The sequence below is a fragment of the Agelaius tricolor genome, unplaced genomic scaffold (genome assembly GCF_023055355.1).
Source record: "Agelaius tricolor isolate 1412-34295 unplaced genomic scaffold, bAgeTri1.0.p SCAF_1, whole genome shotgun sequence".
In the NCBI taxonomy this organism is placed as follows: Eukaryota; Metazoa; Chordata; class Aves; order Passeriformes; family Icteridae; genus Agelaius; species Agelaius tricolor.
The window spans coordinates 85,232,024-85,245,220 of NW_027269261.1; the positions used below are offsets into that span (position 1 = coordinate 85,232,024).

The 13,197-nt window shown below is 43.0% G+C and overlaps 1 long non-coding RNA gene across 2 annotated transcripts; it reads right to left on the bottom strand.

The window, feature by feature from the left end:
* Positions 1-610: 610 nt before the first annotated feature.
* Positions 611-11,813, bottom strand: LOC139592124 (uncharacterized). 2 transcript variants are annotated; one of them, XR_011679930.1, is made up of 4 exons: positions 11,667-11,813; positions 9,574-9,630; positions 3,499-3,543; positions 611-1,077 (listed from the first exon to the last, which is right to left on the bottom strand). It is a non-coding gene; the product is annotated as an uncharacterized lncRNA (long non-coding RNA). The 2 variants fall into 2 exon arrangements; XR_011679911.1 differs by lacking the exon at positions 611-1,077 and having other exon boundaries at positions 3,220-3,543.
* Between the last annotated feature and the right edge of the window lie 1,384 nt (positions 11,814-13,197).

The following is a 13,197-nucleotide window of genomic DNA, read 5'->3' on the forward strand; positions in this document are numbered from 1 at the left end:
CTTTGGTCTTTCATAGGGACATTTGTTCTAGGCAGGTCTAAATTACCTTTAACGAGTGTCTTAGTGGTGCTAGTGGCAATCTTCTAAGAAGTACTTGGAGAATTTAAGAGAGAAGATTGCTTTCATAATGAACCATAGTATATTTGTAAAATAACTGTGCTGAAAACCTGCTGTTGTTGATAGTGGAAATTCAAGCAGAAATTCTGTTATCTCCTGCTCAGCTGTGCATATGCTGTCCCTGCAGCAGGTTGGGATATATCTGCTGAGCTCTTTGAAAGCAAAGGATTTGCCATCCCTGACAATGGAAGACTGTCCAAGTTAATTTGTTCAGGAAATTATCAGGACCACCTTGAAATAACATGAAAAAAGGCCTCTTCCACAGAATTTCTTCTTCTTCTTCTTCTTCTTCTTCTTAAGAACTACAGGTAGCCTCCCATGGCGTTCTACTGCCTCTGTCCTCCAGTTATTCTTTCCAAGAGGGCTTCTTTCTTTTCACTCACTTCTACAGTTTTGGTGGCTCACCTAGGCAGAACAGGAGGATTTCCTGCTTTTGTTTGAGACCTCTGCCTTGCTCAGCACCCAGAAGCCACAGAGATGCTCCTTAGGGAGGAAGGTTACCCTTCAGCACCCATTTCAAAGCCTGATTCTTTGGGAGTGTTGAGAGGCTGATTTTGGTGTGTGGATTTCCTAGATCATCTATGTTCCTGCTGTACTCTTGGTGTGCTCAGGATGTCTGTTTACCATGCAGAACCAGCACACACAGTTACTCCCCAGATATATTGAGCCCATGAGGTTCACACTGCACTGAAGCCTGCAAAAGTATTTCTGTCAAGAAAATCCATCTATCCCAGTGGGTCCTGAAGTGACCTTCCCAACAGGCAGTGTCTAGAATTTAATTAAATTTTCACTACTTTTCTAGGTAATATGAAACCAAAAATCATACCCTTCACAGAACTCAAATTCATCCTCAATGATCCATCACACTCCTTCTTCCAGTGGGTGTTCATTAATAGCAAGGGTGGTCTCTTCCCTGTCATACACTCAGCTCTGCTACACAATTTCTTCCATGTTCCCACCCTGAAAGAAAAGTAAATGAAGTTATTTTACATTCTTTTTCAAGAACAGTTCTCCAGGATACAAAATAGCTTTTCTTGCTAGTATTTTCAGAAATGACAGTTTGCAAAAGTCAGCAAGGACATTTTTTCCAGCAGGTTGCCAATTGTTTCTAATTTGCAAAGCATCCAAAAAATTTTCAATTACTGAACCTAGTTCAAATTTTTACACTCAGACACTGTCACTTTTATAGATTTTAGAGGCAAATACCTGACAGGCTCAGGGCTAAAACCTGATGTTACCACATCCCACTTTATTCATATTGGGCCCTTGCAGATGGTGCCAAGGACTAATATTATCAACAGCAGACTGGCTCCATCCTCTTGACACCCTCCCTTCAGATGCTTATATACATTGATGAGGTCCCCTCTCAGTCTTTTCTTCTAGAGGGGGAACAGGCTCAGATCCCTCAGCCTTTCCTCATACAGAGATGCTCCAGTCCCTTACTTATCTTTCCTGTCCTCCACTGGGCCTGCTCCAGGATTTCCATGTCTTTCTTGCCCTGAGGAGCCCAGAACTGGACACAGCACTCCAGAGGTGCCTCACCAGGGCTGAGTAGAGAGGCAGGATCATCTCCCTCAACCTGTTGGCAATGCTCTTTCTAATGGAGCCCAGGAGACCTTTGGCCTTCTTGGTCACCAGAACACACTGCTGGCTCATGGACAGCTTGTTGTCCACCCTCTTCCCCTTCCCTGCAGAGCTGCTTCCCAGCAGGTTGGCCCTCAGCCTGTGCTGGTGCATGGGGTTGCTCCTCCCCAGGTGTAGGACCCTGCACTGGCCTTTGTTGATTGCCTCACCATTATTTCACAGCCACAAGGCTAAAGCTCCCTGACACTGTGGCACCTCTCCCACTCTGCAGTCCCATGCATTTGACCAAGGTGGGCAGGCTGGCCAGAATGCCAGCAGGACAGGAGCATCACAGGATGCACAGGAACCAGGTGGGTACCATATCTGAGCTATCCCTTCCAGAAAGCATTTTCCCTGCCTGCCCCCCCAGTCCCTCCGTGGTGGCAACTGGGCAAAGAAAAGAGAGGTTTTATGCAAATACTGCCCCACAGAGCTTCACAGGGTGGTCTGCAAGATCATCTTCAGCTATTGAAACAAACCTGGTTAACCACAGTGAGGCCTCTGCAAAAACAAAACAAAACAAAACAAAAAAAGGCAGAAAAACGCCCTGGATTCTGGAGAGGTTATTAAATTGCATGCCCTGTAAGTTCTTCCTATTATAATCACTTTGGTATGCACTGTGTAACATTCACCTGGCTTTCATTCCTACCTCTGTCTACTGTTTGTGGTTGAAGGAAAAGTGAAGTTTATTTTGAGCTAAAAGACAGCTTTGTTCCAGACCAGATGTCTCCTTCACTGTGCATATGTCCACCCTGCAGGTGCCATCTGAGACTCAAGAAACAGGAAGTTTTTCAAGTTACAAATGCAATATCAAGATATATCTTGGACAAAATAATAAAACACTTTCTCAGCTTCAGTCACAGCAAGTTTTGAGGTTTGGTTTTTGGGTTTTTCCCATACACTGAGTTATATGTGCTTTCTCTTCCATCACTATAACTGAGAACAACTCCACTGATTTCAGAGGAAGGCTTCACATCTATGCTATCAAGAATGAAATGATAAACTAGCACATGGATATGCTGTGTATTTGAGGGACTTGGCTGGTTTAATGCTCTAATTCTTCATGGACTGTGTTTAGATTTTCTTGTCTCAAATGCATTGAAAGAAAATCCAAACCTTCAATGAGTCATTTGAGAATCTCAGCTTTTTGGGAAAATTTTTACTTCAGGGTTTCACATAAGCATTATGTCACTTAGATGTACACAGCAGAAAGTGTCCTTCTATATTTAATCCAGCTGCTACATCACATAACATGCCAACTGACTTTTCCCTTTCACCCACCACAAAAGAGCTGTAGCATCTTCCTTCTTGCTTTTAAAACACCTACTTTGAAAACAATTTTTTTGCCACGACAGCTCACTGTTGTGCTTCAGTGCTGAAACTTTAAATAACTGGTCTTATAATTATTCTGCTTTTCCAGATCCAAAATGTTTTATAAATACATCCTTTCCAGGTCATATAAATCAGTGTGACACTCAGTGTGCTCAGTGGTGAGGAAGGAACATCTGCTCATTTGTTCAGTAGTCATCCAACCCAGCTTTTTATCTTTAAAATAGAAAAGCGATAGTATCACGAGCACATGACTGCAAATTTCATGCAATCTGTTCATATATTGTTACATTTACGGTTAAATTTCCCTGACAAACAACTCAGCACCACACAACATACCTCAAAACTCACTCATCTCTGTAAAATAATCTTCACAATTACAGTTACATTGGGCAGCAGCTGGCAATGAAGGAAACTTAGGCTGCTTACCGAACAGAAAAAATCAATCACTGCAATAGTAGTTCAGCTCTGTCTCTAAAAAAAAAATTTAAAAAATTAAAAAGGCAACAACAACAAAGCAACAGCAACAAAGCAGTCGTAACTCCGTATATAAAGAAGACAGATTAGAGACAGTTTGCCCATGAGATTTGTTTCCCTTTAGGCAGAGCTCTTTTATAGTCTGTTCACTGCAAGCAGGTGTTGCCAGTGTGTAAGGCCCAGCTTTGCAAAATGCTGCCATCCTGGGTTTTCAGTGAAATCAAGATGGAGCTCAGGAATCAGTGTGGTGTCAAGCTCCCATTAACTGTTTACTTGCTGAGGAGAAGAGCCAAAAAATGTTTCATTCTTCAGTAGCCAAAAAGAATGGAAGAATATCTGGCAGATTGTGCATTCATGGTCAAGGGAAGAAGCTGCAGCAGAACAAATTGCAAACATTTCAGTGCAAAGACAGGACACGACAACAGCACAATGTGGAAATGTTGGTGGAGTGCAGCTTGTCCAGTATCTAGCAGTGGCATCAAAAATCAACACCATTTGAATTGTACTGACAGAAGGGAGGTGATGAGAGGCAAAATGAAGAATTAATGTAATGGTACTTGACCTTTTTACTTAAAAGATCAAATATAAGGGTCAGCTCTTTAATTTGTATACTGTGTAAAGTCAAGCTATAGATTTTTGTCTTCTCAATCTCATTCTTCTGCTGTTGCCCTTGATTATTGAAGGAATGCATGAACAGGCTTTAGCTAAGTTTAGGCTCTTTGAAAGCTGTTCATTAGCTGTATTCCCCCCTCACTGGGAATTCCCAAAGCACAGTGAAAATCTCTCTGCTAAACTTCAAAGGTGTTAAAGGTGATCCAGTCAGCCTAAAAGCCATTTTTTCCCCCATTTGTTAAGCAATTCCTCATCACTTTTGTTGCTATGTAATTTATGGCAAAACTGCAGGCTGACTCTGATTGCAAGGATGGCTCAGGAAGGGTGCATGTTTCCCAGCAGCTGCTGCTTTACCTGGCATTTGCCTTGCCTGGGGTTCACAAAGCATGGCCTGCTGCTCTTTAAAAGGGTGCAGACTTCCTGCAGAGCCTGCACATAGCCTAGCATTTATGATGACAGAAAACTCTGAAATCTCAGGCTACAAGATTTTCTGGGCAGTTCTGTCATTCAAACACCAAATCTGAGGTATCCTAAGGATGGTCTTGCTTCTCAGACTCAGGGAAGAAAAGGTCAGATCTTTGTAGTCTCTAGCTTTGTCTATACCATTGAGTAAAATAGTCCAGTGACATTGGTTCCTTGAGGCTAAGTGGCAGAACACACCTTGCAATCTGTGCATGACTTACCCCCTTGCTTGTGATGATTTTTCAGGAACAGTCTATGACATTGTGTTCCAAGCTGTGCCTGATCATTCCTTTGGGAGCAGGTAGTTTCAGACATCTTAAGAACTCTGTTGGAAGGTGATCAAGTATCTGTGGATGCTGCAGATTGTGTCACTGGTCAATGCCAGTCAGAACCTGTGGGTAGCATAATCCCAGCTCTAGGGGATGACTTACAGAGTCATCTCCAGGCAAGTGGCCTGGTGGCAGAGCCAGCAGCCCGTTGCACAAACAGATTTCACCTGCCAGACAGCTGAGCTGGCCCAGCTGCAAGATCTGAAAGATGAGAAAAGCTGTACTACCGATCCAAAAGCAGTAGCTAGAGAGAACTTCTTCTGAAAGGCAAAGGATCCCAGCTCCCTTGGAAGCATTATCCTGGAGCTGGAAGGATACGTGCTCTATCAGTTTAAGTTTGCCGTGACTGGCTTAGCACATGCTGAGTGTTGTCAGACCCCTGCTCCCAGCCATATTCTCTTATCACCCACCCACCTGTCCAAGACAGCTTCTCCAGGGCTGTGGGGTGGCCACACAACCTTATCAAACCTACAGTTCATCTTTTTAGATGAAATTGCCCACTGTGGTACCTGAACCCCTGCATTTCCCAGTACCCCCCCACATGCAGTAATGCTGCATCGTCAGCCCCATATGTCCATTTGCCTAGTGAAGTACTGCTGTCATGCATTTTCTGGCATGAAACAAGCATTTGGAGCATGCTCTAATAACGAAATAGCAATCAGTCCTTAGAAAATTCCACTGCTAACATCACTGTATGCCTAATTTAAGTTGCTGGACCCATATACAGCCAGTAAAATGAAATGGCCTGACTTTCAGAGAAGCTCAGCTCTTCCACATAAGTGCCTTTGCGAGACAGATGATTTATAGGCTGTGCTGTTAAGCCTGTTAGCTGCTGGCTCTGAAGTTTCAAAGGCTAATCTAAACTGACAGAAATAGGTGTTCTGTAGAGGGATCATCATAGAGGAGAAATATTTTATAAGTGTACACACTGGATCTATATATAGAAACTGGGCTATCAGCCAGGTTGTGCAGTCCAATGTGTTGTTTCTACCAGAAACAATTGATAAAGACATTGACTGAAGATGTGACAAAGAAGTAACATATTTTTTATATGTAATCCCATTAGTTCACAACAGCAATGACAAAAATGCAAGGACTTCTCTTTCCTTCATGATATTGATTTAGCACAGAAGCTTGTAGACCTGTGGTCCTCTTTGCAGTAGCCTATTCAGTAACACAGCTCTGCTCCACTGCTGGAGAGGAGGAAGTGCTCCTCTCCCTCCACCAAGACTGCATCTGCCTTGGAGTCCCTTATCAAATAGTGCAATGAAGTTTCCTTCTGGGCACCAAGCCCTATTTTCAGCTTGCCTGATAGTTTCAAGTCTCTCTTTTTAATTTTTTTTAATAGAATATCATACATCCTCTTCTCTTTTTGTCTTTCCCAGCTAGTTGCCCTGCTTCTTTCTCACATAATCAAATATGCCTTAGTATGTACCTGTTTTCTAGGGAGTGATGGTTGTTACTGTTGTCTCCCCTCAAAGTACAGTTACTTGCTATCTGAGATGAGCAGTGGCTGTTCTGGCCTCACCTATGAGTGCATAGAAATCTTCAGAGGGGATCTCACAGGCTTCACTGTGCCTTGGACAAAAACCTCTCACCAGATCCCTCCTTTGTGTGAGATGGAAGCTCACCTCCCTCCCCTGGAATTCACAGACAACTATCTGAATATTCACTGACAGATGCAAAATTGATTCATGATCCAAGGTCAGTGAGAAAAAAAATTGCAAAGAGGCAAGAAATGCGGGGGGATATTGTCGCAGACATCTTTTTGTGAAAATCTTTTCTTAGATTTTTTTCTCTTCTGAGAAGCTGAGGCCTCAGAAACAGAATGTAAACAATGGTTATCTGCTGCTGTGGAATGCAACAGGTGGATCTGTGATTGGTCTCCTGTGGATGTTTGGATTTACTGACCAGTCACGGGAGAGCTGGTACTTGTGCTCTGTCCGAGCCAGCTGCTTTTGTTATCGTTCTTTTCTTTTCTATTCTTAGCTTGCTTCCGAGGGAACCTTTCCTTCTATTTCTTTTTAGTATAGTTATAATGTAATATACATATATATCATAAAAAAATAAATCAAGCCTTCTGAACATGGAGTCAACATTCTCGTCTCTTGCCTCATCCAAGAACCCCTGTGAACACTCACAGCTGGTGACCCTCAACTGAGGAAGACATCACTTGGTGAGACCCCCAGAGGAGCATTGCTACATTTGGGTAAACCCCGAGTGTGTGGCGTTGATCATCACCTCACAAGTCACCACAGAAGTGGATTCTAGTCAGGAGCTGAAGAACTGAAGATCCTGATTTGGACAGAGTTCACAGGAAGGCTGACCACAAAGAGAACCTTTTGAAAAGCCTCCGGGAAGATGTTCGGAAAGCCTAGCAGCACCAAGCAGCTGGCCAGAGCATGCTGGACACTGCAAGGTACTGTTAGCTTTTCCCTTCCTGAAGATGATGCCCTTCACAGATTGTGGCTGCAAATGTGGGGGAGGGTTCCCACAGAGGCGGAGGTTCCGATCTCCCCCTCAGAGGAGAAACTTATTGCCCTCTGGCAAAAATGGGGTGAAGAGGACAGAATTTCTATGGCAGAGAGACATTCCTATGAGTTTTTTTGATGGGCAAGGTTCTTTGGGTTTTTTACGAATGTGCTCCATGCCCTTAATATGTTCGTATGGGAATGCATGGAATCCATTTTCCAAGCCGTTTTAGACCGTGGATTGGGGTACCCCTGGATTTACCCATCATTTAGGGCGCTCTTCTCGGTTTTGAAACAGAGAGCTGCTTCCTTTCCGTGGACTGCTGATTGCAGGGGCCAGGCGCCATTCCCCCCAATTCCCATGGGAGAAGACCCTTTGGGGGAAGACGATCTGCTGCTTCCCAGCCCCCCCTGAATTGCAGTGGCGGGGGGAGATCTTTCCCGCAGCCAAAGAAGTATTTTTTCCTGCATTTTTGGAGCGTGCTCAGACAGAGCCATCTTTCCCTCTCCTCGTTCCTCTCCGGGGGATTCTGAGTGGGCGGCGCTGCCCCTGGCAGCCCTGCAGGCCTTGCCCCGGCCAGTCTCCTGGACTCCATCCCGCTCAGAGCTGGGGGCGGCATCGGTGCTGGAGGTCCTGTCTCCTGGGCCCGCAGGGCCGCTTCCGAGCCTGCGGGGCTGCTCCAACCCTCCCCGTGGCCACCTCTCTGGGCAGCCCTGCCCGTGGCTCTGCCAGGTTCTGCACCTGTGCCTGCGTTCTCAGAAACACCGCTTCCCGCGGCTGCGCCGGTGTTGTTAGGCAACGTGCTTGGTGCCAACAGCAATCTGGCACCGCTCCTGCCGCCTTCTGTGACTGTGCCTCCACGGCCGACCCCAGAGCCAGGGGCAGAAGACGCTGGCGACCCCATGCCGTCCCCGCCAGCCCCTCCCGCAGGGGCAGAGCTCATGCCTGCGCTGCCGCTCCCGGAGCTGAGCGACACAATGGCGGCGTTTGCCTGCACACCCCTGCTGCCCCCACCGGCCACCCAGGCAGTTCTGTTCTTTTTATTCATTAATCTAGTAATCCATATTCCCCATTTTTGCAGATCAAATTTATCCTGCATAGTAACTTCAGCTTGGCAAGACTTCACTTGAGTATATGTGATTTTGCTAATCTCCTTTCAGATATTCTTGACCACTCAGCTTTTTTTGCAAACATCAAAGCAAAGATCACAGTCATTGGGATTTTTTATTTTTATTATTTTGCTAGGCAGGAAGTTAAATATCCCATGAGCACCTTCTGCAAAACAAAGATGCTGATTTGACAAATCTTTAGATCCTGTAGTCACTGCAAATCAGCGGACTCGTGCAGAACCTATTGCAGATCTCTCCCAAACCTCACTTTTTGTATAATAATTGTAAGCGATCTACACCAATTCTGTATTAATTTGGTCTTTTTTATGGGTTTTTTGCCTCCTCCAAGCCCCTATACAAACTATGTTTTCAATCACTTTTTCTTAGGCTACCAGATTTCCATATTTTCTGGTAATGCAAAAGTAAATATTGCATAGTATGTATCAAAGAGCTCCTTCATACAATTCCTTTAGGCCGTTTTTATTTTGCAAAAAATAAAGTTATTTTTTAAAAACACCTTAATTCTTGCAGAGTTATTAGAAGACTGATTCAATTAGCTTCCATGCTGAGAGGGTCTAGGAAATTTTGATTTCTTGGCCTTTTTTCAGAAGCAGGCACAGACAAGAATTTTGTATTTAAACCAGGGTACAATTTTGAAGTTCTTCTCATTTCTATAGCCCTCCATACAGGATATAAACTTGGATTCTTGTCATCATACATAAGTAATTTCATGCTTAGTACATTTGACATATTGTGGACATTGTATATAAACTATGTGGTCAAGTTATATCAGTACATTAAGTAAAAGAAAAAAATTGCCAAATTCAAGATCCATGCACTGACTTGTAGCTAAAGGTATCTTCTGACATACAAACTTTGTACTAGGAAATGTATCAATCTATAACTTCCTGGCAAACATCCTAATGATATGTATGTAGGTTAAAAGGCTTAAATGGACTGACTTCTATTCAGACTGCACAGCCAGTGGACCAAGACAACAAATTGATGCAAGCATGTAAAGAATAATTCATATTGCAGCATACCTTGGTTATTCTGCCTAAATAATTCAACAGCATTCAGTCCAATAGGGAACTTCTTGCCTGTGAAAAAGACATTATGTTTGCCATATGAAACAATGGGACTTCACAGCAGCAGAATCTTCCTGTAGGTAAAACTGGGGAAAAAAATGGTCTAGTTTAGATTTAAAAGATTAAACAATGATAGGAAGAACAAGAGAAAAGATTAAAAATAAACCAAAAAAGTAAACCATAGGAACTAGAGGAAGGCAGGTACCTGAGGTCATGGTCAAAATAAGTCTCGTTTAATGTATTCTAGTAAATAATAATTTAAAGTTGGCAGAACATTTCAAAACTTAAAGAGATTAACATCCTAAAGGTCTGCCTATCTTTTCTATCATATTGTCTGTTATTCTTTTGACACTCTTTTCTCTTTCTCTCTCTTTCCCCATCATATTCAGCTTGAAGCATGTCCCGTTTTGACTTCTGCTCATTAAATGCAATAAAGGTGCAAATATGCATTTTATTAGTCCTATTTGTATGAGGACAGTTCCCTGATTTGAGTGTGATTTCCTCACAGAAACAACTATACTGGTATAAATCCATGCAAGGAAGAACTGGCATTAGTTATGTTGGTATATGTGGTTTTAAATAAACATGCCATTCTTTACATGGAGAGAATTATCATGGGGAAACCTATTGATTTAAATGATATTGCATATATGAATAAACTGCTAGGTTGGGCAATCTGTTGTGCAAAAAAAAACCCTCTTCCTCTTGACTATAAAGAGAACACTGACTGTGAGCCATAGAGTCATCATACTCATGAATACAAAACACTAAAGCTACAAAGAACTCATGCACACCAAGTTTGGGAATATAAAGCATCTTATATAGGCATTGATATCTTATATGGACACTTAATTTGCAGGGTTTCCATCCTGTTTATATTCGGCATCTGGTGTTTTGATTTGTCAGAGAAGATAATTCTCAGAAGGATGTAAAATCTTCCTACCATTTGTTCATATAATGTTTGTCCCTCTCATTTTGAAACCCTGGGATGATTATTTATAGATAAAGGAAATCTGGATTATCACACAAGAATGAGAGAGTTCTTCATTTGTTCATAATTCATTCTTATCCTGCTGCTAGTTTTGACAGTTCTACCATTAGATGCAGTCAGACAATAAAAGCTCACAGTGTGATGCCTATCTGTAGAGTTTTGCTCAGGTTTTGCAATCTAGGCAGCAATATTCTCTTGTTAAGTAGGGGGAAAATTCTGTGTACCATGCAAACAAGTTTTTAGGTCAGCTATGTGCATTATCTACTGTTGAAACAAATGTAAGCCATATTTAACCAATGACAAAATCTAGCATTTTATCTCAAAATAGTTTATGTTCACTCAGCTCCAGAACCATGTTTGAATATAAGATAAGAACCAAAACAAAATCCACTTTTAAAAGATTAAGTGTGTAATAACACACATATATATTTATCCTTGTTGTCATAGTTACACTTCCAGATCCAAATGAAAATTAACTGTGTTAACTGACATGCTGACTGGAAGCTGACATAGTTATCACTCAGTTATCAGTCAGCCAGTCATGGTGTCTGCACAGAGGTAACCCTGCCCTATTGTCCTCTTGATCAATTTGGTATTCCAGTTCCTTTTCTGGCAAAGAATTTATAAGGAAATTTTGTCAGGTAGTTTGACAACTCAAGTAAAACCAGGTTATTCTTATTTTACACCTCTAAAAAAAATATTTCATGGTTTTGATTTTGGCCCCTGGTGAATTTTTAAGGGATGGTGTGCAGTGTGTAAGCAGCTTTCCGTATTCCCTTGTTGTGATATTAGTCCCCTTTGTTTCCCTTTTTGCAGTCATTAAATGATTCCTGGTACTATCCACCCTGAGAGGTACAAGAAGATGCCAGAATGTCTCATCCCAGTGAACTGAGGGACAGTGATGCCAACCTTATTTCAAGCACTGGTAACAAGACCTTGCATTTGGATGCAGCCCATTATAATTAGAAGATACAGAATCAGCTGAGCTGGAAGAGACCCACAAAGATCATCAGGTCCAACTCCCTGCCCTGCACAGGACCATCCCCAAGAGTCATACCATGTGCTTGAGAGTGCTGTCCAAATGCTTCTTGAGCCCTGTCAGGTTTAGTGTTGCAGACATTGCCTTGTGCAGGACGAGGCCGAATCGAAGCTGCAACCAGCAGAATAAGAGGGCGGTTAACTGCAGTTAATCCAGGCTTTAACGAATCCCAGGAGAACCAGCAGGAGAAGACCAGGAAGGAGGGACTACAGCAATTTTTAAAGGGTGGAGGATGTAAGGGAGGTACCAGTCCCTGGACCAATAAAGATACAGTGGGGAGTGGGATCCAAAGCACTGACATGGGGAAAACACCAATGGGAACAATTCTGAGGAGGGGCCCCGGTCCCCGGACCAATCATCCAACTCTCCAGCTGGAAACTTCTAGCAACAAAGGTGGGAATGGAGAGTGACTGGCAGGGCAGCGGGCAGGAGTTGAGGAAAGGATACATTGGTTTCTAGGGAAACCGGGGAGGAGGTTTAAGGGATACAGTGACAACTGGGGTGGAGTTAGGGTGACAGACACTAACAGGGAGGGGAGGGAGAACCGGGGCAGAACCATTGTCAAACAAGGGGGGAACAGAACAGTCCAGCTTTAACAGAACACAGTAGAACACATTATGGTTGGGACTTGTACGAGCAAGGCACTCCACTATGGTGAACTTAAATGGCAGGGAAAACCCAGGTTGGGTATTAGGGCAATTTTTTTAATGGCAGGAATAATCCAGCTCTAGATATTGTAATGGCAGGAATAATCAAGCCAAGGATATTGTTGAATATCCATCCCCTCTAATATTTGAAAAAGATAAAACTGCAGTTATAGGTGATCCTGTCTAGGAGTAGCCAGCTGAACTTCATGAATACTTGAAGTCACCTCCAGCTTTATTTCTGTATGCTACCCTGTTCCATAACTTACGATGGGATATATCAGGAGGATAAGCCCCTTCAGCATGGTGGAAGTGTGTGTTGCACCTGGCAATGTGATGTGTGTGGAGTCAGGAGATCCACTGCAGCAGTGGCTGAGATGATCCATGGGCACCTCAAGCAGCCATAAGGGAGTTCCAAGCCATGTCAGCCAGGGTGCATTGCCCCTACTAGTGACTCAGCACCCTGAGAAGCATGAGGCACAAGTCAGAAGGACAGACAAAATTAGAGTTTGAAGGCATAATAATTGTGTGAGACTCTTTTCTTTCTCAGCATCAAAAGGGAGAAAAGAGGTCGCCAATAGATTTACTAAGAAAGCCACAGACATGATAGTAGCAGACACACTCATTCTGCACTTTCTGCACAGCTAGAGTGCTAGACAGATCTAGACTTTGGCTTTTCCCATCAGTTTCTTGCAGGCTTTCTTCCAGTGAAAGAAAGTGGAATTAGAAAATTGAAGAAGAGCAGCAGGGTCAGAGACATCTATTAGGACTGAAGAGCAGTGATAATATTTTTAGAGGAAGTGTGAGAAATGCTTCATAGGAATGAGCAGAAAGCCTGCACAGTCCAGTAAGTTCTTCAAAACAGTGTCCAGAAAGTGCTTATTGCATAACTTTTCTATTATAAT